Here is a 25299-nt window from a genome sequence, read left to right on the forward strand (position 1 = left end):
AAAAGACAATTATATAATAATCTCCTGAATAAAATTTTGTTATCTTCTGTAACAGATTCAAGTTACAATGGCGGATCCCAACGGAGAGAATAGCCATACTAATGATGATGAATACGACAATGCGCCAGTGCATTTGACAGGCGCACAACTGAAGGCTCTGATTGACAATGCTGTTCAGGCAGCTCTTGATCGTCAATATACTGAGTCCCAAGGCAGAACCGTGTCAAAACCACCCTCTAAACCAAAGACACACTCCAAACCACCCTCTCAACCCAAGAAAGATGACGACAAACACTCGTCCACTGAGAACAGCGTTCATCGCGATAGAGAATATACCGATGCATCAATGCTAAGGGTTGCACCTACAAATACTTTGTATCGTGTAAGCCCTGGGAATTTACAGGGGAGAAAGGTGCTGTTGATTGTATCACCTGGCTAGATGAGATGGACACTATAGTGGACATCAGCGGGTGTGCAGCGAGGGATGTGGTGAAGTATGTGTCCTAGTCATTTAAGGGCGAGGCCCTGGCATGGTGGAGAGCGTTGGTGCAGGCATCGGGTAAGTCTGCTTTGTACAAGATGACATGGGAGGAATTTATTGCTCTCATTAAGGAAAACTACTGTCCTCAGCATGAGGTTGAGAAGATCGAGGCTGACTTTGTGTCACTGGTGATGACGAACCTGGACTGCCAGGCATATTTGACGAGTTTCAATACAATGTCTCGTCTGGTCCCATACCTTGTGACCCCAGAACCTAGAAGAATTGCCCATTTCATTGGGGGCTTGGAGCCCGCAATAAAGGCGAGTGTAAAGGCCTCTCGCCCGACGACCTTCAGGTCAGTTACTGACCTCTCCTTGTCTCTCACCTTAGACGCTGTCCGTCTGAGGACCCTAAGGAGCAAGGAGGCTGAGAAGAGGAAACGTGAGGATGATACCTCACGAAAATCTGGAAAGAAGCACCGTGGAAACGGTGACGGCAAGAGAGGGGCTGAGACAAAGAAAGATGGGCAAGCTGGTGAAAGGCCCAACTGCAAAATCTGCAAGAAACCCCACTCTGGGAAATGTAGATTTGCATCGAACTCACAGTCGCAATCAAAGACTCCTTCCTGTGGACTATGCAAGTCCAAGGATCATAAAACTGTAGAGTGCAAAAAGATCAAGGATGCAACCTGCTATGGTTGTAACGAAAAGGGGCATATCAAGAGTAACTGCCCTAAGTATGCCAAGAAGGCGGAAGAGACAAAGAAGTCAAATGCGAGAGTTTTTCGCATGGATGCAAAGGAAGCGGTCCAGAACGACAACGTGCTTACATGTACTTTTCTCGTAAATAATATATTTGCAAGAGTACTATTCGATTCTGGCGCTGATAAATCCTTTGTAGACCAGAAATTTTGCCAACTACTAAATATGCCTATCAAAACCCTTGATGCGAAATACGAAGTAGAGTTAGCAGACGGCACGATAGAAACCGTCTCCACTGTTCTAGAGGGATGTGAAATGTCCATTAAGAACCATTCTTTTCCTCTATCTCTACTTCCCTTCAAACTAGCGGGTTTCGACATAGTCCAAGGCATGGACTGGTTATCCCGTAATCAGGCCCAAATCATTTGCGGCAAGAGGCATATAGTGCTAAAGACTCCGAGTGGTGAATCACTTACCATTCGAGGAGATACGCAGTACGGGTTACCCGAGGACGTATCTATGCTCAAAGCTTCAAGGTGTTTGAACAGAGGCTGCGTAATTTACATGGCTCAGGTGATAACTGAAGAACCGAAGCCGAAGATCGAGGATCTTCCTGTCATTTCTGAATACCCCGAGGTTTTTCCTGAAGAACTACCTGGTTTGCCACCAGATAGACAAGTGGAGTTCAGAATAGACATCATTCCTGGAGCAGCTCCGATAGCAAGAGCACCTTACAGGCTAGCTCCAACGAAAATGAAAGAACTGAGGACCCAGTTGGATGAACTGCTGGCGAAAGGTTTTATCAGACCTAGTTCATCTCCCTGGGGAGCACCAGTCCTATTTGTAAAAAAGAAGGACGGATCGATGCGGTTGTGCATCGACTACCGAGAGCTAAATAAAGTTACCATAAAGAACAGATATCCTTTGCCGAGGATCGATGATCTGTTCGATCAGCTGCAAGGAGCGAGCTACTTCTCGAAGATCGACTTGAGGTCGGGTTATCATCAGCTAAGGGTCAGAGATGAAGATGTACATAAGACAGCATTTCGGACTCGCTATGGTCATTACGAGTTCCTAGTGATGCCTTTTGGGCTCACGAATGCACCGGCTGCGTTCATGGATCTCATGAATCGCGTCTGCAAGCCGTATTTGGACAAATTTGTCATAGTCTTCATCGACGATATCCTTATATATTCCAAGAACCAAGCTGACCACGAGAAGCACCTCCGTTGCATTCTCGAATTACTACAGCGTGAGAAACTCTACGCCAAATTCTCGAAATGTGAATTCTGGCTACGAGAGGTTCAGTTTTTAGGTCACGTTGTAAGTGAGCGTGGTATCCAAGTGGATCCCGCTAAGGTAGAGGCAGTCATGAACTGGCAAGAGCCAAAGACGCCTACCGAGATCCGTAGTTTCCTGGGGTTAGCAGGGTACTACAGGAGGTTTATTGAAAATTTTTCGAGGATTGCTGCGCCCTTGACTTCCCTAACCAAGAAGAAAGAAAAGTTTATTTGGGGCCCAAAGCAGCAAGAGTCCTTCGAAATACTGAAGCAAAAGCTAAGCAACGCACCTGTGTTGACCTTACCTGAGGGTACAGAAGAATTCGTAGTTTACTGCGATGCATCACACACGGGCATGGGGTGTGTGCTTATGCAGAAGGGCAAGGTGATTGCCTACGCTTCAAGGCAATTAAAGGTGCACGAAAAGAATTACACCACCCATGATTTGGAGCTGGGTGCTGTTGTATTTGCACTGAAATTGTGGAGGCACTACCTTTATGTTATTAAATTTGTGATTTATTCTGATCACAAAAGCCTCCAGCACCTGTTCAACCAGAAGGAGTTGAACATGAGGCAGCGCCGTTGGATGGAAACCTTGAATGACTATGATTGCGAGATCAGGTACCATCCCGGCAAGGCGAATGTAGTCGCTGATGCCTTGAGCAGGAAGGAAAGGATAAAACCTATTCGAATCAATGCCAAGAGCATTGAAGTCAAGAACAATTTGATTGAAAGGATTTTAGCTGCACAGCGAGAGGTTGTGTTGGAAACTAATTATCCTAATGAAAAGTTAGGAGTAACTGAGGAGCAGTTGACTCTTAGCAAGGATGGAATCCTTAGACTGAACGGACGTATATGGGTTCCGATCTATGGAGGACTACGAGATGTTATCCTCCAGGAAGCCCATAGTTCCAGATATTCAGTCCATCCTGGTGCTGACAAGATGTATCAAGATTTAAAGGCAAATTATTGGTGGATAGGCTTGAAAAAGTCTGTGGCCGCCCACGTAGCAAAGTGCTTAACTTGTGCTCAAGTCAAAGCCGAGCACCAAAAGCCGTCTGGCTTGCTACAACAGCCTGAGCTTCCCGAGTGGAAGTGGGAATGCGTAACTATGGACTTCATAACCAAGTTACCCAAAACCAGGAAAGGAAACGATACAATATGGGTCATAGTCGATAGGCTGACTAAATCAGCTCATTTTCTACCCATCAAGGAGACGTATAGCTCCGATATGCTAGCCCAACTTTATGTTGATAAGATTGTAGCCTTACACGGCATACCTGTGTCTATTATCTCCGACAGGGATACTAGATACACGTCTCACTTCTGGAAGAGTTTCCAGCAATCTTTGGGCACGCGTTTGAACTTCAGTACGGCTTACCATCCACAGACGGACGGTCAGAGTGAGCGTACCATTCAAACGCTAGAAGACATGCTTCGTGCATGTGCGATCGATTTAGGTGGTAACTGGGATAAGAACCTACCCCTAATCGAATTCTCCTACAATAATAGCTACCACACCAGCATAAAGGCTGCGCCTTTCGAGGCATTATACGGTAGGAAATGTAGATCGCCTGTTTGTTGGGCGGAAGTAGGAGAGGTCCAATTATCAGGACCAGAGATTGTTTTCCAGACAACGGACAAGATTGTCCAGATCCGGGAACGTCTCAAGGCTGCCCGCGATAGGCAGAAAAGCTACGCTGATCCAAAACGTAAAGATCTTCACTTCGAAGTAGGTGAAAAAGTGTTGCTTAAAGTATCACCCTGGAAGGGGGTGATGCGTTTCGGCAAGAAAGGCAAACTGAGTCCGAGATACATAGGACCTTTTGAGGTCATTGAACGTGTCAGATCAGTCGCCTATAAGTTGAAATTGCCTGAAGAGCTCAATGGAATTCACAATGTGTTCCACATCTGCAATCTCAAAAAGTGCTTCGCCGATGAATCATTGGTGATTCCACACACAGATGTGCATATAGATGAGAGCTTAAAATTTATAGAAAAACCCTTGTCGATTGAAGATCGACAGGTGAAGAAGCTTCGAAGAAAGCACGTACCGATTGTAAAGGTCAAATGGGATGCTCGTAGAGGTCCCGAGTATACGTGGGAAGTCGAAGACACAATGAAAGAAAAGTACCCCTATTTGTTTGAGTAAATCTCGGGTCGAGATTTATTTTAAGGGGGTGAGGATGTAACACCTCGAATTTTTGTGACCAATTATGTGCTAACACGTGTCATTTGTTTACACGTGGCATTGATATTAAATAAAGGACTAATTTTGACAAACCTTGAAAGTATATAAATTCGAGGGTTATAAATGTCAACAAGGGTAAATATACTGTATAGTAACCCTAAATAAACGCTTGAACCTTCAAACGAATAATTTATAGATCGTACAGAAGCGAAACGCGAAAGAAAGTGAGAGATTACAAGCTACAGGGGTTAACCGTGTCAACATGTTTAATTATACCTCTGAGTGACCCTTTGACGTTCCCAAGGCTTTGTAACGGTATTATACACTCACTAAAATATAATATATAAATTTCGCGAAGTTTCGTTATGAAACGAGAAAGTTACGATCGAATTCGTAGGAGAAGGGTTAAAAGCGTCAACAGTGAAAGTTAAGGCTTTCCAAATAATTAATAAACTAACCGGGGACTTAATAATGCGGGTAAATAACACGAGGCCCCTATCGGTAAATAACCGAGGGCCAAACCGCAAAGTTACCCCTTCGAACCCGAAAGGTCAGGTAAATCATTACGAAAGATTTCGTTATTAATTACCAGGATTTCGCAATCATGACAAAAGATTTAAAATTTCTGAATTTATAACCTCTCGCGACCCGCGTGAAGGTTAGGGATAAGTTGAGGCGGGCCGCGAGCCTCCTGTTTTACGCGCCTGTTATTTGAATCCCATGCGACCCGCATTAAACCAGCATGGAACTCCCATGCGGGCCGCGTAAAACGCCCAGATGCAGAATACTTGTAACTACATGCCTTTTGGAGCCTTTGAACGACCAACAACCAATTAATGGAGCATGGGCGCCCCCTACTCGACCCATATCACTTAGGGGCACCTGCCCATCATCCATTATCAGTTATAGGCTGTTGTGTAATGATCTTGAAGGCTTTTGAACACTATAAATAGCCACATTGGCTCATAAGTTCACCACACTTCAAACACACTCATCTCTGATCATTCTAAGGCTCCCAAGCATCCATCTCTGCTCTATAAGCAAGAAATAACTTCTGTAAGTCGTTCACAATCAATATGGTCTTGCATTTCCATAGTTATAGCTTATAAACACAACCGTCGTAACTAACGGTTGTCATTACAATAACTTACAAATGGTTCAGTCTTACGACGAATCAAAGGTGGTTTTGAGTTGGTATTTATGTGGGTAATAAACCTCTAAAAGGGTTCCCCCTGATCACCACTCTAACCATGCCAAATATCGAGTCAAACGTGCGGTTAAAAAGTCAACAGAAAGCTATTTTAGCGATTTATGCATAATCTGTAATGTACATACTAAGAAACCTGTTTTGACACTCATAAAACATGATATTAAGTAAATAAACTTGTTTGCGCTCGTTTGAATCGACCATTTGCTATATTGACCTGGTTCGGAGCCGAATGTCGCAAAAGTTCGACTTTTGCATTGACTTCAGTTCTGACCCGTTTTAGTAAGGTATAGACATACCTTAGGACTCTCTTAGGACCAGGTTACATGATGGTATAAACCTCTGTAATCGGTTCATGAGTTATCCGAGTCTTTTGCGCATTTCCGTTAATCGCCTAAAAGTTGACCGTAACGCCATTTTGAAAATAGAACGAGTATTTCGGACACGTGAACGGACCAGAACCTTGCTTATTAAATTATAAGCATGTCCTTAAAGTTTCACGTCAATCCGAGGTCTAGAATGAGAGTTATGCTAAATAGCGCATTTAAAGTAAACTTTAGTAATTAACGGCGCAATTAGCATAACACCTATCTAAACCAAGATTTCGTCACCAAAACTTTTACCCACTGTATTAAAATAATATTTTGGGAATTTTAAAGATTTTTAATAATTTTTACCTCGCTCATAACCTGCGGTTATGGCTACGGTTCGGTAAATACCGAATATGCCCTTTTTGGCCAAAACTTGAGTTCTACAAGGTCTTTTGACCCGATTCCAGTTGCTACTGATTTTAAATAATAAATAAAGTATTTTAGACTTTATAAACTGTTCAGGAAACTCAGGTTTCCTGTAGAACTCGAAAAGCTCTTTAAAAGTCTTTAAAATGACCGAAAAGCCCCTACGAGGCATAATATTAACTTAAACTCGTTACGGGCATCACGGAAGGTATCCTACTGATACCACAACCTCTTTAAGGCATATTGACTTAGGAAATAAGCGTACGACTCTCATGGTTAACCGTTTCGCCTATTGCGCGCACGGTTCGGCTTATGAAACTAGTTTTCATAAATTAGCCGATACGGGTCAAATTATATTATTTGGACCCCAAAATCCAGAGTGTGAACCATAAACCCATATAAAACAAGTCTCTGAACTTGTTGGGTCAGAATCGCACTCCATTCTCGGTTTTCGCCTTTTCACGCGATTAAACCGTATTCACATATCGGAACCAACCGGTCTAGGCTACGGCCATTATAACGACTCGTTAGGATTCTAAGAGGTTAATTAAAACCTTCGTTCCAGATTAGGAGCCCCAGTAAAATCTATCGGTGATTTAATCCAAATTAAGGAAATATACTTGCAAAGGTAAATACTTTAACTTATTTCCCCTATATGGGCTTGGGTTACGGTATATTAACACCGCTTGATTGAGCATTATATTCTTCCATCGCTTAGGTGGTTAATTAAATAATATGATCGGCTCATTTAAACAGTTTTGTTTCTTAAAAGCCTTTGGGGGGTTTAATGACCGTTGTCCCGGATATCCTTGGCATCATTTTACGAAATGGCCACGACCATCGACATCCCGGTGTAGGCGTACACCCGGTATATATTGTCGACATTAAATTAAAAGACGTAGCCGTTGGTTTTTATACTACGGTTTTACGCAATGTGGTGTGTCTATAAATCTTTAACCCGGCACGACCCGGGCTACTGAACGCATAAAAGAACATGTAAAACGTTCACAAGATTTTAATAATTTTCCCAAGTTATAAAAGAGTTTGTGCCTTGTGCATTCAAATCAATTTTAATAAACATTTTCAAATGTGTCAGTTGAATGTATTTACCAGTGTAAACTGACGTATTTTCCCCAAAAAGATTAAGTGCAGGTACTATACGAAATGGGCTGGTATAGGCGTCCTAAGCATCGTACATAGTCTCGCAAACTCGATGCTGCATCTGAATGAACAATATTTATTACTTTTTGATCCGTTGTGGATATATTCAACTTCTGTAATACATTTGATATTACAACCAGAGGTTGAAGTTTATATATTTATCTTAAGCTTCCGCTGTGCATTATATAATTGTGTGGTTTGACTATATTGTTGCCAACATCGTCACGGTAATCCCCCACCGGGCCCACCGGTGAGACACGTGGAAATCGGGGTGTGACAATTTGAAACGTTGGAAAAGTCACTATTGCCCTTTAATTTTACATATGGTCCTTCTAATTAAAACACAATTTACATTTTATACCCTATTGATCTCAACCATTAGATCAAATATCCAATGGTTTAAAACACTTCTTACCCTTCTCACATTTTAGACACTTTTTACCATATCCCTACCTGTCACGACCCCCGACCCACCCTGGACGGAATCGAGTGCCGTGAGCAGTCCCGTGGTACCGGTGATTATTTTTGAAAAACATTGCAGCGGAATTTTCATCAGGACCGTGAGTTAGGAAAAATATCAGAGTTTGGAAAACACCAGATTTGATTTAAATAGATGGGATAAATCCCTATTTTAAAATGGTAGCTTTAATAAAGATAAATTTTATTTTATAAAACAATATTTCTTTAATAAGCCATTTCTTGATGCCTTTCAGTGCCGTATCCAGCCTTATGATAATTACCTGAAACATGTTTGAAAAAGGTTTTGTCAGCGGGAATGCTGAGTGAATTCATTCCATTTTTATAAAATATATTGTTATACCTTACAGTATTAAGGTTTTATATTTATTTGCATTTACCTTATTCAATCCGTATTTTGTCACATAATGGCAATTCCAACATAACAGCAATAGTATCACTCATTGGCTTACTTTCGTCCAATAGAGAATTTATCAAATAACTATACTTTATTATTATTCACTTTATCTGTCATTAGGTGATTCTTGTGACTGGGCCATATCACTGTTGATCATTCTTTCAACTAGTGATTCAAATTATAACACTGTTGATCATTCTCTCAACTAGGGTCTTTGGTCATATCGCTGTTGATCATTCTTTCAACTAGCGATTCTATTCATGGCACTGTTGATCATTCTTTCAACTAGTGCTTCTGGTCATTATTACTGTGGATCATTCTTTCAACTAGTGATTCTAATTATAACACTGTTGATCATTCTTTCAACTAGTGTCTTTGGACATATCACTGCTGATCATTCTTTCAGCTAGTGACTTTGGACATAATGATGTCTTATTACTTTGTCAAATATATTATCTCTAGCACTAAATCATGCAATCCAGAATAATGACATTTTATGTCAATTATTATAACTTATCAAAATATATTAATTCACTAATTGTAATATTAGTGTATAGTAACCTGACTAAAAGTATTATACTTGACTATTTTATTATGGCATGCACCATTTAGATTTATACCTAATAATTTAAGAGTAATATTAGTTATAATTGTGGTCATGCTAACTTCCTGGATAATAGTAACGAGAATCAATAATGTATAATATCTCCTATACCAGTAAAATATAATAACTTAATCACTGTAAGTATAACTGGTAACCATTTAGGATTTTAGAAAGCATTTTGTAATATAATTGTTTCACAAAAAGGTGATAAAACTGTGATAAAAGAGTATAGACTCACAAACGGTGAGAAAAGAGAAATGAACTCACATTGCAGATTTCTACGGGCAAAGTTTAGTCTACAGATAAGCCTTGATATATTGCTGATTCAATTCTAGCCTACTGATTAACCTAATTCACACAAACGGGGTTGTAACTAATACAGCAGTTACGACAATTCACGAGATTAAACCCTCACAACGATTAACAAGTGCAATACTTAACAATTCAATCGGATTCGCAACGAATAACAGAGCATAGTCCGAATTCGAACATCACTCAAATATTCAAGTCGAAATCACGATGAATAACAAAGTATAAGCTCAATTTGAGCAGCACCCGGACAATCGCTGGATAGTTACAATCGATCGGACGTTGAATCGTAAGAGCGATCGAGTTATCACCCTGATTGTGGCAGCGTTTCGAGGTTTGTGTGTGTTAATTGTGGTAAACAGAGCATAACTCCGTGCCTCAGACGAATTTCTTCGTCGTTCAAACGCAGAATTTCAAGTCCCAACCTCTCCTATTTATAGCTGGAAAATAGTCCCCCTCGCGTGTCACGACAGGGAAACCTGGTCCTGGCGCGTGGCGCGAGAGGTCACTTTTAATATGAGGTAGCCACGCGTCTCAGTAGCTTGGGTGAGTCGACGGTTCGTTAAAATTCAATTTCTATCGAAAACAGTTTAGATAATACTAACTAGGAAATACCCCCCCTGAGTTTTAGGGGCCCTGATCCTGATTCCGATTGTTCTGAAAATTTTAGGGGTCATGCAGTATCACTTGGGTGTTTTGATTAGGTTTTCCTATTGAATAAAATAATACAATAAATGATAGTTTTGACGAGGGTTGTTACATTCTCCCCACCTTAATAAAAATCTCGTCCTCGAGATTTGGGTTATGATATTTCTGTTAGATTTATGTCATAATTTAGTCAATGAAACTAGATTCTTAAGGTAAATGACACAGAATCAGATCTTGTGAATACTAGTTGTATAAGTAGGGTTCAAAAAGTTCAACTGAAATAGTTCAAGAAATCGATGACAACTGAATGAGATGAAATGATATAGTTTCGAATGGGACTAGGTTCAAGTCAACAGATATATGATCAAATAGATATCTGTTTACAGTTAGTGAATGACTTTTTAGAATAAAATTCATTGTCAAAAGAAAACTTACTTTGATTGGCAACGAAAGAAGACTCAGAATCGATATGCTCAAAATAGAAGTATAAAAATGATTGTCAACTATCGAACCAAAAAGGAAAAATGTGTTGACATTAAATTGCAAGGATACACTGGAATATAATAGAGTTTAGTGTATCATTGTCTTAATACATAATTGCATCAAGACTGCTTTCAAAGGATGAGTCATACGAAATACATTCATAGTTTTGAATGGTTCGTATGATTAAGATTAGCTCAAGCTACAAGTTTATAACGACTCCGCAAGGTGTTGAAATGATTGGAATAATTCAATAATTACGGTGACTGAACAATTTCACCGTGTAAATAACTGAAAGCTTTAATGAAGTAAATTTGGAGATTTACTTCGAATAGGATTTTCAATTGATAATGAAAAGACCAAATGAGATATTATAGAATTTTTTTGATAAATGATGAAAGAAATGTTTAAGAGGTACACCGGAACATGATACGAATTTGTGTACTGTTATCTTAACACATAGTTGTATTAAGACTGGTTAAGAATATGAACCAAAAATTAAAATTCGTATATTAGGAGTGAAATTGAAAATAGTTCAAGCTACAAATTTATTATGACGCCACAAGGTGTCATAGTGATTGAAATAGTAGCGGTGAATGAAACGAGTTTCACCATGATGTAAATCAAATGAAGTAAATCCGAATGTTTCAATAAATTATTTTGGATTGAAATTGAAATAATTGAAGAAAGTTTTTCGATCGAAGATGATAAGGCAATAAGGATTACGAAACGCTCGATAGATACACGGAAATATGAAATGAATTTGTGTATCATTATCTTAGCACACGATTGTGTTAAGATTGTTTTGATAGAATAAATCAAAGCGGATTCAACATAAATGAATAATTAAATCCGTATGTAAGAGGTGCAACGAGATTAGCACAAGTTTCAAATTTGTGAAAACGTCACCACAAGGTGATCGTGACCAAATAAAGGATTCAACGAAAGTGAAAACCAAACAAGTTTGTTATGGATCTGAAATAGATAAAATATTTAACGGAATGTATTTATTTATGAACTTGTATTCGTACTAGGGTCAAATAATAACTTAACTTAGATATATATCAGTGACTACGTCTGGAATCATCTCTGCTTCTTGCGTAGTAAGTATGTATGCTCGCGCATTCTTCTTAGCTCCGTCTGTTGTTCTAGCCTTGGTGTCAGATGCTTTGGTTAGTTTCGGGCAATATGGTTTGATGTGTCCGGTTTCCCCGCAATTGTAACAGACGTTAGTTTTCCTTCTACATTCTTCCTCTATATGCCCAGTCATCTTGCAGAAGTCACAGTAGGGTGTGTTCCTAAAACAACATCGTCCTGAATGCGTTTTGTTACAGTTTCTGCAGATAGGTTGCTCCAATGACGGTTCAGTTTCTTTCTTCTTGAATTCCTGGAAAATTTTCTGGGCTAATTCTTTCTTCTTGTTTTCTTCTCTTGTGCGGATTAGTCCATCGGTCAGCATGTTAGCTAGTTCAACTGCTTCCTCGATAGTCTGTGGTCTAACGGCCTTGACTATGTCTCGGATTTCGCTAACTAATCCCCAAATATAACGAGAAATTAGTACGGATTCTGGCGAAGCCAGAGTTGGTACCATTCTTGCATATTCGAAGAATATTGTCGTATATTCACGACAATTCACATCCATCATTTTATGATTTAGGAACTTGTTAGTTATTCTTTCCTTTTCATAAGGAGGACAAAATTTTCTTTCTACCATTTCCTTGAATTCTTCCCAGTTTATGGCATAAGCCATGGTCCTTCCTTTTGCCTGAAGAATAGTATTCCACCATTCTAAGGCTTCTTCCTTAAAGAGATTAGATGCATACATCACCTTATCTTCTTCAGCACATTTGCTGATCGTAAGAACAGCCTCTGTCTTTTCCAACCATCGCAGAGCAGCCGTGGCACCTTCACTGCCCGCGAACTCAGTTGGTTTACAAGCTAGAAATGCTTTGTAGGTACACCCGAGAGTCATCGCCTTCTTCTTCTTGGGAAATGGGGTTTTGGTAATATCATTATTATCACTATTGACACTATGGTTAAAACTATCGTCACGGGTATGCTTACTACTCATAGCTTTGGTGGGTTCTATGGGATTTTTAACAGCTTTAATTATTAAAGGTAAAGCATTAGCTATTCCTTGAGCTATTAGATTTTCTATAGTATTTTTATCCAAAGGATTTTCATTATTAGTCTGAGCTTCTGGGTTATGGGGTATTTCATTCGACATCTGAATTGCAAACATTGTCACTTATTAATATCACATAATAAAATAATACCTCCAGAAGATTATATGTGCATATATGTATATATATATTCATGTATAACACATATGTTAATTTGTATTAGTTTCTTAACTTTATTGTTTAGGTATTAAAGAACACCTAATTAGCTTAAACAAGTGGCTTGACTTATACGAATGCATCTTTTCTTATTCAACTTTTGAATGTTATCAGATGTGCTACCAGTTAATAGCAATCTCCTAACTCTTTTATTTAAGTTTAAATATTATTATCACAACACTTATAGGCTCAAAGTAGTGGCTTAGCTCTGATACCACCTTCTGTCACGACCCCCGACCCACCCTGGACGGAATCGGGTGCCGTGAGCAGTCCCGTGGTACCGGTGATTATTTTTGAAAAACATTGCAGCGGAATTTTCATCAGGACCGTGAGTTAGGAAAAATATCAGAGTTTGGAAAACACCGGATTTGATTTAAATAGATGGGATAAATCCCTATTTTAAAATGGTAGCTTTAATAAAGATAAATTTTATTTTATAAAACAATATTTCTTTAATAAGCCATTTCTTGATGCCTTTCAGTGCCGTATCCAGCCTTATGATAATTACCTGAAACATGTTTGAAAAAGGTTTTGTCAGCGGGAATGCTGAGTGAATTCATTCCATTTTTATAAAATATATTGTTATACCTTACAGTATTAAGGTTTTATATTTATTTGCATTTACCTTATTCAATCAGTATTTTGTCACATAATGGCAATTCCAACATAACAGCAATAGTATCACTCATTGGCTTACTTTCGTCCAATAGTGAATTTATCAAATAACTATACTTTATTATTATTCACTTTATCTGTCATTAGGTGATTCTTGTGACTGCATATCACTGTTGATCATTCTTTCAACTAGTGATTCAAATTATAACACTGTTGATCATTCTCTCAACTAGGGTCTTTGGTCATTTCGCTGTTGATCATTCTTTCAACTAGCGATTCTATTCATGGCACTGTTGATCATTCTTTCAACTAGTGCTTCTGGTCATTATTACTGTGGATCATTCTTTCAACTAGTGATTCTAATTATAACACTGTTGATCATTCTTTCAACTAGTGATTCTAATTATAACACTGTTGATCATTCTTTCAACTAGTGTCTTTGGACATATCACTGCTGATCATTCTTTCAGCTAGTGACTTTGGACATAATGATGTCTTATTACTTTGTCAAATATATTATCTCTAGCACTAAATCATGCAATCCAGAATAATGACATTTTATGTTAATTATTATAACTTATCAAAATATATTAATTCACTAATTGTAATATTAGTGTATAGTAACCTGACTAAAAGTATTATACTTGACTATTTTATTATGGCATGCACCATTTAGATTTATACCTAATAATTTAAGAGTAATATTAGTTATAATTGTGGTCATGCTAACTTCCTGGATAATAGTAACGAGAATCAATAATGTATAATATCTCCTATACCAGTAAAATATAATAACTTAATCACTGTAAGTATAACTGGTAACCATTTAGGATTTTAGAAAGCATTTTGTAATATAATTGTTTCACAAAAAGGTGATAAAACTGTGATAAAAGAGTATAGACTCACAAACGGTGAGAAAAGAGAAATGAACTCACATTGCAGATTTCTACGGGCAAAGTTTAGTCTACAGATAAGCCTTGATATATTGCTGATTCAATTTGGGCAGAGTCTAGCCTACTGATTAACCTAATTCACACAAACGGGGTTGTAACTAATACAGCAGTTACGACAATTCACGAGATTAAACCCTCACAACGATTAACAAGTGCAATACTTAACAATTCAATCGGATTCGCAACGAATAACAGAGCATAGTCCGAATTCGAACAGCACTCAAATATTCAAGTCGAAATCACGATGAATAACAAAGTATAAGCTCAATTTGAGCAGCACCCGGACAATCACTGGATAGTTACAATCGATCGGACGTTGAATCGTAAGAGCGATCGAGTTATCACCCTGATTGTGGCAGCGTTTCGAGGTTTGTGTGTGTTAATTGTGGTAAACAGAGCATAACTCCGTGCCTCAGACGAATTTCTTCGTCGTTCAAACGCAGAATTTCAAGTCCCAACCTCTCCTATTTATAGCTGGAAAATAGTCCCCCTCGCGTGTCACGACAGGGAAACCTGGTCCTGGCGCGTGGCGCGAGAGGTCACTTTTAATATGAGGTAGCCACGCGTCTCAGTAGCTTGGGTGAGTCGACGGTTCGTTAAAATTCAATTTCTATCGAAAACAGTTTAGATAATACTAACTAGAAAATACCCCCCCTGAGTTTTAGGGGCCCTGATCCTGATTCCGATTGTTCTGAAAATTTTAGGGGTCATGCAGTATCACTTGGGTGTTTTGATTAGGTTTTCCTATTGAATAAAATAATACAATAAATGATAGTTTTGACGAGGGTTGTTACACTACCCTATATATATATATATATATATATATATATATATAACAAATTGATCATCAAAGTTGTAACTAATTTATTAGTTGTAACTAATTTATCAACAACGATCAGGAAAAAAAATCTAAATCATTCAAACACCTAGATCATCAAAAACCATGATCAACTAACAAACATGATCAGCAAAAACTATATATCATCAAACCTACTCGATCCTATCTTCTTCCCTACCTCCTTGTTCATACTGGAAATTAATGGTTATGTTGTTCTAGAACCTCAAAACCACCCTCATGTGCATGGAGGTGATCCCGTCTACAAATGTTTAACTCAGTTGTGTCAAGTTCAACTAGTTTAATACCCGTCCGGTGGACGGGTTATGTTGATGTATTATAGTAACAACATGAATTAGGGATGAGCAGATCGTTCCCGGTACCGGTACCGAAGTTACCGAACCGGGTACTTTTTCGTTACCGATTCGGTACCGAGCTCATCCCTAACATGAACAACAAAGCTAATCTATATTAAGCGTACATAAAATTAAATTAGATACAGTCCATTCCCGTACATCTGAGTTTGCGCAGAGACATACACTTGTTGGAGGAGCGAAAGACATGAGTCCCAAACTACAGAGTTAAATAACAGTATGTTTAAAAATATTTTAGTTTTTAAAATTTATATAAAGAAACAAAATGTTTGGTCTAGTATACCGGTGTGTAACCCGACCGTTTCAACCTGCCATTCAACCCAACCACTGTCGCTCGTTTCTATATAATAAACATAGTTGTAATTATTATTTAGTTATTTGATAATTTTTTTAAACAACCCATTTTGACAAACCCGTTCTTACACAAACCAAAATGATCATTTTTTAAACGACCCACCCTGACCATTACCCATTTTGACCAACCATGACCCGTCTGGTGGACGGGTATTTTAAAGTCATCATGACAGACACACACATATATATATGTTAATGAGAAGTTAAAGCCATTAAGCGATTTGGTGCAACACCCCAAGACCAGATACTAATGTAATTTCATTGTTATTCCTTTCGAAACCACCCATATTTTGACTATTAAATTCAAAATAGCACTTTACAAACCAAGTCAAACAGGTCGGGTTAGATTATTCAAACAAATGCAAAGTAACAATTCTATTAAAAATACACAAATAATATTAACACACAATAAAAGTAATAATAAAATTGTTGGTTTAACACCATAAGTTAATATTATACATCAACCTCAAAGGCATACCGAACCTTATGTTGGTCTCGTCTTGTTAACAATATTCCCATATTTCTCACCATATTAATTTGTGTTTCAATAATAAACACAGGACAAAGAAGCAGGGGATGATCCTCTAATGCAGAAGAGAAACTGAAAGCTTGTTGCACATTGTACATATATACAATGATACCATGCTATCTTTGTGTCGATAATCTTCATCATAGATTATTTGTGTCGATAATCTTCGTCATAGATTATTACAAAAGAATGACTATTATTTGTATTCAATAAATTGGAAGATAAGAGAGTAATGTTACAACATACAAGTACACTATTCCAATATCAAGATCTACAAAATGTTAATTGTGGGTATGAATGAGTCACTTGCCTTGTATTCTCTCATTACACTTTTTTCATGCAACTAATGGGACAAGGACCTGAATGTCACCTTCAACCTATACAAAAATGCTGGTCGTCTTGTGGATGATTTTGACAACTTGGTTTCTTCTAGTTTTTCATGTGAGTCAGGCTGTGAATTGAAGGGATTCTCGACATTAATTTTTATATCATTTTTAAATTATTGTGCACCCTCTAACGATCCCCGTCGAGTTCTTTTGATTGCAAGTACATGATCATTGTGAAGAATTCCTTTGTACCTGTCATTCACCAGCTTTCCTATTTAAAAATATGTTTTCTTCTAAATAAAGAATATACTTGATTTGAACAGAATTTAAATCTAACATAGGTATAGCATCAACTCAAATATTATTATCACTCTAATTAATATTTAATATTAATTTCTCTATTTTTATTTTTAAATAAACATATAGATAACAAAGACATAAGCAAGTCAGCTCACTTTGTCACAACCTAGAACACTGGATTGTAGCAGCTTCATCTTTTCACTTATTTTCTATACCTCACCTGAAGAAGAAAAATAAAAGTTTTATGTTGATTAATAATCTTTTATGTAATTATTTAAATATAAAGGAATAAAAAAGAGGAGGTGTGACTATTGGAAATTGAGATGTGAAAATGTATAAGAAATCAAACGGTACCCTTTTAGCAAAGCTATGGCTATTAGTAACTTGGCCTCTTTTTTGAACGGAAAGGAACAACGTGCCAACCACTGTGACACCAGGCGCTGTGGCCAAGATCGACTACTCGACTGCCGCCAGCCCCTTGGCTCTCCCAGATGCGCGGAAACCCGACCTCCACCCGCCCGAAGGCACGACAGTGAAATAATCGGTAAAACCTCGCCTCCCATCCAAGACGAACCGGTGCCGCCCATATTCGCCCCTTCACCTGGATGCCGCAGAAAATAATGGGGAGAGTAAGAGTCGAACCACTCGGAACACTAATTCCTTCCCCAACCACTCCACCACTACCTCATTGGCAGTAACTTGGCCGCTTATTGCTCCAAAATGAATGAACCCAACTGCACCTTAAGAAGATGAAGAACCTCGTGTCAGCGCTTACTTCTTTAAATCGCATATACCACTGAAAATGTATATAAAGTAACATAAGTTGTATATTTTTAAACTCTTAAACTATACTAAAAAATTTACAAAAAGCACAAACCTAGTTGTCATTTACCAATATTTTAACTGGAAGGTACATAACATGAGGGTGCTCACATTTTTCTTCCCTTTGCATTGATATGCAAAGACACTTCCATTTTCATTCAAGAAAGCCATAGTGAAACCAAAGGGATCTTCATTGCAGGAACTTGGGGCTCACTTACAGTGTCATGAAAATCGATCTGCAACCCATAAAGGTATATATGTCCATTTTCATGATGATGTGAAAACCAAAGTAGAGAATTGGAAAGAGATGACACCTCAATATGGGGAGTATTCATCATACTTCATTGTGGTTATACTTCCCAACATATTTACTGCAGCCACTTCATGTTTTCTCCTATGCCCCTTTTCCCCTTTTCTTCACATTAACTACTATATTATAAACAAAAACAAAAACTTCTTAAAACCTTCTTTTATATGGATCATGAAAAATAATATCAAACTGAGAGGCTTGGTTCAAGAAAAAAACATGGAAGAATAATAGCAGGTACCAAAAGATGCTGAAAGATACCTGAAAAGTATTATCCAAAAGCTAGGTAGCTCACCCATTGTCCAACCAAAGATACCTCAAAAGTAAATCTAAATTGGACAAAGAAGGCCTATTGTATAACTAACAACATGCTATATGTAAACACAAATTAACAGAATACCCACTGCAAAAATTTGAAGAATTTGCTCACCCTTTTAGACAAATTATAAAGTTTAGCAGCTCGGCTTCTCTTAGAGCCTGTAGCATTTCGGAAGCGCCTGTTCTTTTAGTTCCCAAAGATTCTTCTTCATCATCCTAACCAAAAAACTAATTATAGTTAGTACATTGAACAATTAATTAACACCAAAAGACAAAAAGACAAGCATAAATCTCTAATCATGATCAGTAGATACATATATATATAATTCCACCCTGTTATTTCAATATTATCATCAACATGAAGTCAGGATTATAGTTCCATAAAAGCATGAAATCATGAACTAATTTCAAGAAGCATAATAATATATATCTTTGTCTGAAAGAGACTTGCCACTTTGTGCTACCATAACTGATGCTTAGCAAGTTTCTGAGAGTATCACTCAGATTCGAAGCCACATATCCACTAAACAACGGGATAAGACCACAAACAAAATTACACACCAATTGACCACCGACCACGAAACTCGAGTGTTGAAGAAGAAAAGGTATGTGAAGCTGGTGACCGCGAGAAATTGGGATGCAGAATTAGAAACAGTGGGAAATTTAGGTATCGACTTCGAACAAATAATAATAGATATCATTAATTTTACCCAGTTTTATCCGATTTCAAACAACAGAAAATATAATCATAAGAAACCCTAACTAAAATCTATATGCTTACCCTAGACCTGGCAATTTTGACCCAAAAGTATGAATTTGGGTTGATTTGGACTTTTAAAAAAGAAGTTATGGGTTGTTTTGGGTTGACAACTATAGGTAAGGGGGTTGAAATGGGTAAATAAAAAAATGAACTTAAAATTAAATGGGTCAGGATGGGCCACTGGGAAATGCAAGATAAGTCAGGATGGGTAATTCCTTAGAACATAAATTGGTTTTCCAAATCCAAAACTCAAAGATCAGAACTCAAGAACACCACTACTCAGATCTCGTCATAGTCTTGTTAAGTTGTTAGATCATTACAAATGTCATCCTTTTCATCTTCAATTTCTCTCTTTAATCTTTGATTTATGTGATTTTGTTCGATTCTACATAGTCATTGTAAACGTTTTATCTGCTACACAAAGCTTTCGAAACAATTCACCTGACGTTGTGTTGTCAAATCGAAGATATTCACCTAAATCGGATGTTGTGTACCATATGGGTTCTACCATGGTTATGGTTTCTGATAGACAACTTTTATTTATATATATGCGTTGTGGTATTGAAGTAAAGTAGCAGTATTTGGTGGTATTGGAGTAAAATTAACGGTATTTGGTTATCTTCTTAGGATGTAGATTAAGTGTTCGATGAAATGCTTGAACTGTGTTCAATGAAATGCCTGAACTTTTGATGTAGACTAGGTGTACGATGCAAAGTCTGAACTATAATGTCTCTACTTTAGGCTTGGCAAAACAAACTCATTAACAAATTTTGGGTCAAGATGGGTATTTAATTTAAGAGTTTGGGTTCTTTTGGGCCAGCAATGAAGTGTTGGTAGGTCAGGATGGGCATAAGTAAATAATGTAAAAAAGGCGGATGGGTCAGGATGGGCGACACAAAATCAAACAACAGTTCAGGATGGGCGCTCCCCTCAAAAGCACGTAGGACGTCTGGGTTCTCTCAATTAGATGTAAGTTTTGTTCGTTACTTTGTTTTAAATATGACTTCGGTTTTAAAAAGAAGTGTTGTTTCTAAACTAGATGAATATCTTTAAGTATTGTTTCTAAACTACCGGCGAAACACGATACGAGTTTTGAAAATTGGCCGAACTTTAAACAAATTGTTTATGGGACGTTCATGGGTTCCGGTCAGAACGGGTCGCTTTGAAAAAATGGTCATTTTGCTTCGGGTTAGGATGTGTTTAGGTCAAAATGGGTCGCTTTAAAAAGGGTCGTTTTGGTTCGGGTCAAACACGGGGCTTTGAAAAAAGGGCCATTTTGGTTCGTCATAAAGTACTTTACGAATAATGACTGAAGAGTTTAAGAGGGGTGTAAGATACTTCCATTTATTTGAGTTAGTCGGTTTTGCTATGAAGTTTATAATTTTGTTTTCAACTGTTGTAGGCTATGGTGTTAAATAATGGTAGTTGGCTTGAACTATTTGAACCGTATCGGTTTTTTGAAGCATACAAGAATTATCTGCAGATAGACATAGTTCAATGAATGAAAAACATTGTTCAAATTTTGGTTGTCTTCAGTTTTATTTCTTAAATAGGTTGGTAAAAAATGTTGGTCAAAAGTCTGCTGAAGTTTAGCATGCTGCCTTTTTAAAAATTTGGATTATTATTATTATTATTTTAAAAACACTTGAAAGACAGCAAGCAAGAAGGCAGCATACATACCTTTATTAATTTGGTCATCCCCAACAATCCATCGTTTTTTTATCGTTTTTTTTTAATTTATTTTTTTTAGTTTTTTTCGTTTTTATATTTTTTTTCGCTTTTTATTATTATTGATTTATTCTCTGCCCATCCTGACCCAAATCCATCCTAACCCAAACCCATCCCGACCCAACCCATCCTGACCTTCTTCTTTCTTTTACTCATCTTGACCCAAACCCATTCTAACCCAAACCCATCCTGACCCAACAACCAATCCAACCCAACCCATCCATTTTGCCACCTCTACGCTTACCAGATCTTGAATGAAGAAAGCTTGAATGTAGGTTTGAGATCACAATCGAAGAACACGGTACCATCGGTGTGTTTATTTCTGTGCATATATGATATCTTCTACAAAGGAAAGATGTATGGAGGCAAATATTTGGATGCAAGGGTCTCTATATTATATAAGACCACTAGGCAACTGCATTCTACCCACGTCCCACTTTCATAGCAACCGTGCCAAATGGAGAAGATGGGCCGCAAACCATGGGAACGTACAGTGGCGGACCCAGGATTTTTGGACAATGGGGTCCAAAAAAAAACACAAAAAAACAAAGAAACATGTATCGAACCCATGACCTTTTGTATGTAAACAAGGGGTTTTACCACTATACTAGGGTCACTTTCATTGTTATGGGGTCCAACTAAATTATTTTATGGGGTCCATAGACAATTTTATATACCGTTTCTACTACTTTTTAAAAAAAGATTGGGGTCCGGGGACCCCGTTCCTCGTAACGTAGGTCCGCCCCTGGGAACGTACACAACTGCCCGGAACTGCCACCACAGGAGTTATTTTTTTGAGTTTAAATGGCTGAGATTTATCTCAGCCAAATCCAATGGTGGAGATTGATTTAAGAGTTGGTTACACTTAATAGGTTCCATATATATATAATTTTCAAGATAACTACACTAATGAACGAGTAGTAATCAAGAACACGTCATTACCTTCCAGACTTTGTGTATCCATGGTGGCCTAGAGTTGAAAAGCCATTGAAGCTACATGTTAGGTTGTGCGTCGGAGGTGGGTTCCTCGGTGTAGTGGGTGCATCGGGGGCATCGATCGGTGTAGTGGGCTCACTAGTCGGTGGAATGGGATGTTTTGCTGGTCGGAGGGAAATGGTTAATGATCGTTGGTTGGTAGTTATGGACAGGGTGCAAATGAATGTCAGGAGAAATGGTGGACTGAGAAAGGAGATAGGGTATGGGTGTAAATTGGCCAAAACACCCCTATTTCGTTAAATAATTAATAGGAAAAAACTAATAGTGTTGGCTTGAGGGAAAATGTAGCAAAAAGTCTCAGGTATTCGTTTTTTTTTTCAAAATAAGGATGCAAGTTGATTCCGCTAATAAACAATAGTGACGCAAAAAGATTAAAAAAATGATAGGTAAAAAAAGTGAAAAAGTGAAACAAAAATAAAAAAAATGATAAAAAAAGAAAAGAAAGGTAGAAAAAAGGTTAAAGAAAGTTTTAGCCATAAAAGAATAATAAAAAGAAAAAAAAACTGGAAAAACGGGTTGTGCCTTGATTCGAACATGGGACAGGAACCCGTTCGGCTCGTAATTTAAGGACAAGACAGGAGGGGCGGATTTAAAGCCAATTAGAGGGTTCTCAGGAACCCGTTCGGCTCGTAATTTATAGTGTTAGGCATATGAAAAATTCTGAAGGAGCCCTTTAATATTTTGTAGAGGAAACCCTATAACCAGTTCTATAGATTGGTAAACTGGTTCAGTGCATGCTTATTAAACTGGACATCTCGAGTTCGAGTCAACTTAGTTCATTTTTTAACTAAAAATACGAATTAGGCTTTAGATATGCAACTAAAAATATCAATTCTCTCTTTCTTTTTCATCAAACTTATACAGCTTTATATACATTTACACTCAACTTATATACATTTATACTCAACTAAACTGTTAACTGGAATGAAGATTTGCAACTTGAAATTGAATCAGGGTACTTAATTACGTATCATCTCTGTGGTGAAATATTGATTAACTAATTTTGTATGAAGTTTATGTTGTATCCTATAATGTTAAGCTCGGTCTTATTCATAAAGACAATCTTATTTATATTACGTATTTTTTAATTTATCATGACAATGGTTTTTATCATTATTGTATCGTATTTTTATTATGTGATTTTTTATTATGTGATGAACCTTACCCGACCCGAAACGTTGAACTGACTCGTGTTTTTATGTTAGGACATATGATATTGAAACACTTAAAAAAGTGAACCCCTTAGAAAAAATTTCTGGATCCGCCGGTTGACCCTCCACTTACCGAAGTCTAATTGGGTGTTTGAGATGCTTGCTTCATTCGGGACCCGATTTGAGTTTCTCTATTGTACTCGTTACATGCAAGATCCAATAAGAGAATCTCACATGCAAACTTTGAGGCATATTATACGGTACATGAACAAGTTCTTTTGGCTTAAAATACTCGAGGGGTGGAAGCTGCCATCTTTATGATTATTGTGATAGTAGCTATAGAGTTGATAAAAGAAAATAGGAAAAAGTAATACCGGGCACATGTCTTATTTTTGTGATTCACTAACTTGATGCGTGGAGGAGGTGAAGCCAGGAGGTTGAAACATGCATGGTTGTAAAACAAGGTCTCCAAGTCCGAGTACTCCCCGAGTAGTCGCTACAAGGTAGGTTGCCGAGGCGACTTTCTTCAACTCTGACTAATTGTTTGGAATCGATCAAATGCGGTGAACATAGGCCAAAACCGTATCTAGTAGGTCAACTCGGGCCGACTTTGACTTAAAATAAAATAAAACATAATTTCTATGACTATCATATTAAAGAATGAATATCAATTTCACGTATTTTGTAATAAATATTAGTAAATTTATGTTATTTGACATATATTTAATTTCCGAAAACTAATTTCTTTATAATTTGGCATGTCCGAGTACTCCCCGTGTACTCTCCGCCTAGGCTGAGTACTCTCAACTCCCCGGCCGACCGACTAGGGAGCGCCTAGCGACTTTTGCAACCATGGAAACATGTATACGGTTTCCTTGAGGTGGCCATGTAGAAACGCATTCTTGACATCAAGCTGGTGTGTAGGCTATCCTCGGGAAATAGCGAGGCTCAGAACAGTGCGGATGGTGGTGGGTTTGACCACCGGGCTAAATATCTCATCACAATCGACCTCCACTGTTTGGCTTTTCCCATTTACAACTAAACATGCCTTATGGCGTTCGATGGAACCATCAGCGTGGAACTTGTGCTTAAAAAGCCACATACATCGGATGACAGGGACATCAGGTGGTCGGGGAACAAGTTCCCACGTGTTGTTGGCCAATAGCGCTTCATATTCGACGGTCATGGCAATGTTCCAGTTTGGGTCGGATAGAGCGGTGAGATGGGATTTAGGGAGGGGAGACATGGTAGGAGATGTACGGGTGTTAAGGTTGAAGGTTTGTTTGGGTTTGAAGATGCCCGAGCGGGAACGAGTTTGCATGGGATGGGATGGTTGAGGTGACGCGTGTGGTTGGTCAGGTTGGACGTGAGAGGTGTGATGAGGAGTAGGTTGGGCCGTTTGGTGTTGGTTCAGGGAGGGAGGAGGAGTTGGGTTGTGGGTGTGGACCATGTGGTTTAGGCCGGTTGTTGTAGGAGGGTTTTGGGCCGAGGGATGTGAAGGGGAGGCCGACTGTTGTTGTGAGATTGGGTGGTCGGGTGTAGGAGTGAAGAAAGCGTATGGGTCAAAAAGCGAAGGGTTGGGATCAAGGAACTCGTGAGTGGGTGGGGTAGTTTGTGGGTTGGCCATGGGGAAGGTGAATGTGACGTGTCGGGAAAAGATGGTTTTGCCAGAGGCAAGATCAAAGCGGTAACCGCGATAGTTGGCTGGGTAGCCACGGAAAAGGCATGCGGCGGACCGATGAGTGAGTTTGTTTGGGCGTGTAGCGGAGGAATTAGGGTAACAAAGGCATCCGAAGACACGAAGGTGGTCGTACGAAGGTTCTCTAAGGTATAGGAGAGATAAGGGGGTATGTTTTTGGTGTAGTTTGGTGGGTAGGATGTTGTGGAGGTAGGATGCGGTGTGAAGAACCTCAACCCAA

General features: G+C 38.4%; 1 long non-coding RNA gene across 9 annotated transcripts; it reads right to left on the reverse strand.

Moving 5' to 3' along the window:
* Positions 1–16846: 16846 nt before the first annotated feature.
* On the reverse strand, positions 16847–22450 carry LOC110940359. Of its 9 annotated transcripts, none has more exons than XR_004893028.1 (8): positions 22176–22449; positions 18858–18961; positions 18689–18756; positions 18435–18546; positions 18191–18356; positions 17653–18094; positions 17454–17518; positions 16847–17250 (listed from the first exon to the last, which is right to left on the reverse strand). It is a non-coding gene; the product is annotated as an uncharacterized LOC110940359 (long non-coding RNA). The 9 variants fall into 9 exon arrangements; XR_004893023.1 differs by having other exon boundaries at positions 18232–18356; positions 18435–18549; XR_004893026.1 differs by having other exon boundaries at positions 17653–18038; positions 18435–18549.
* Between the last annotated feature and the right edge of the window lie 2849 nt (positions 22451–25299).

The sequence above is a fragment of the Helianthus annuus genome, chromosome 5, assembly GCF_002127325.2.
Source record: "Helianthus annuus cultivar XRQ/B chromosome 5, HanXRQr2.0-SUNRISE, whole genome shotgun sequence".
In the NCBI taxonomy this organism is placed as follows: Eukaryota; Viridiplantae; Streptophyta; class Magnoliopsida; order Asterales; family Asteraceae; genus Helianthus; species Helianthus annuus.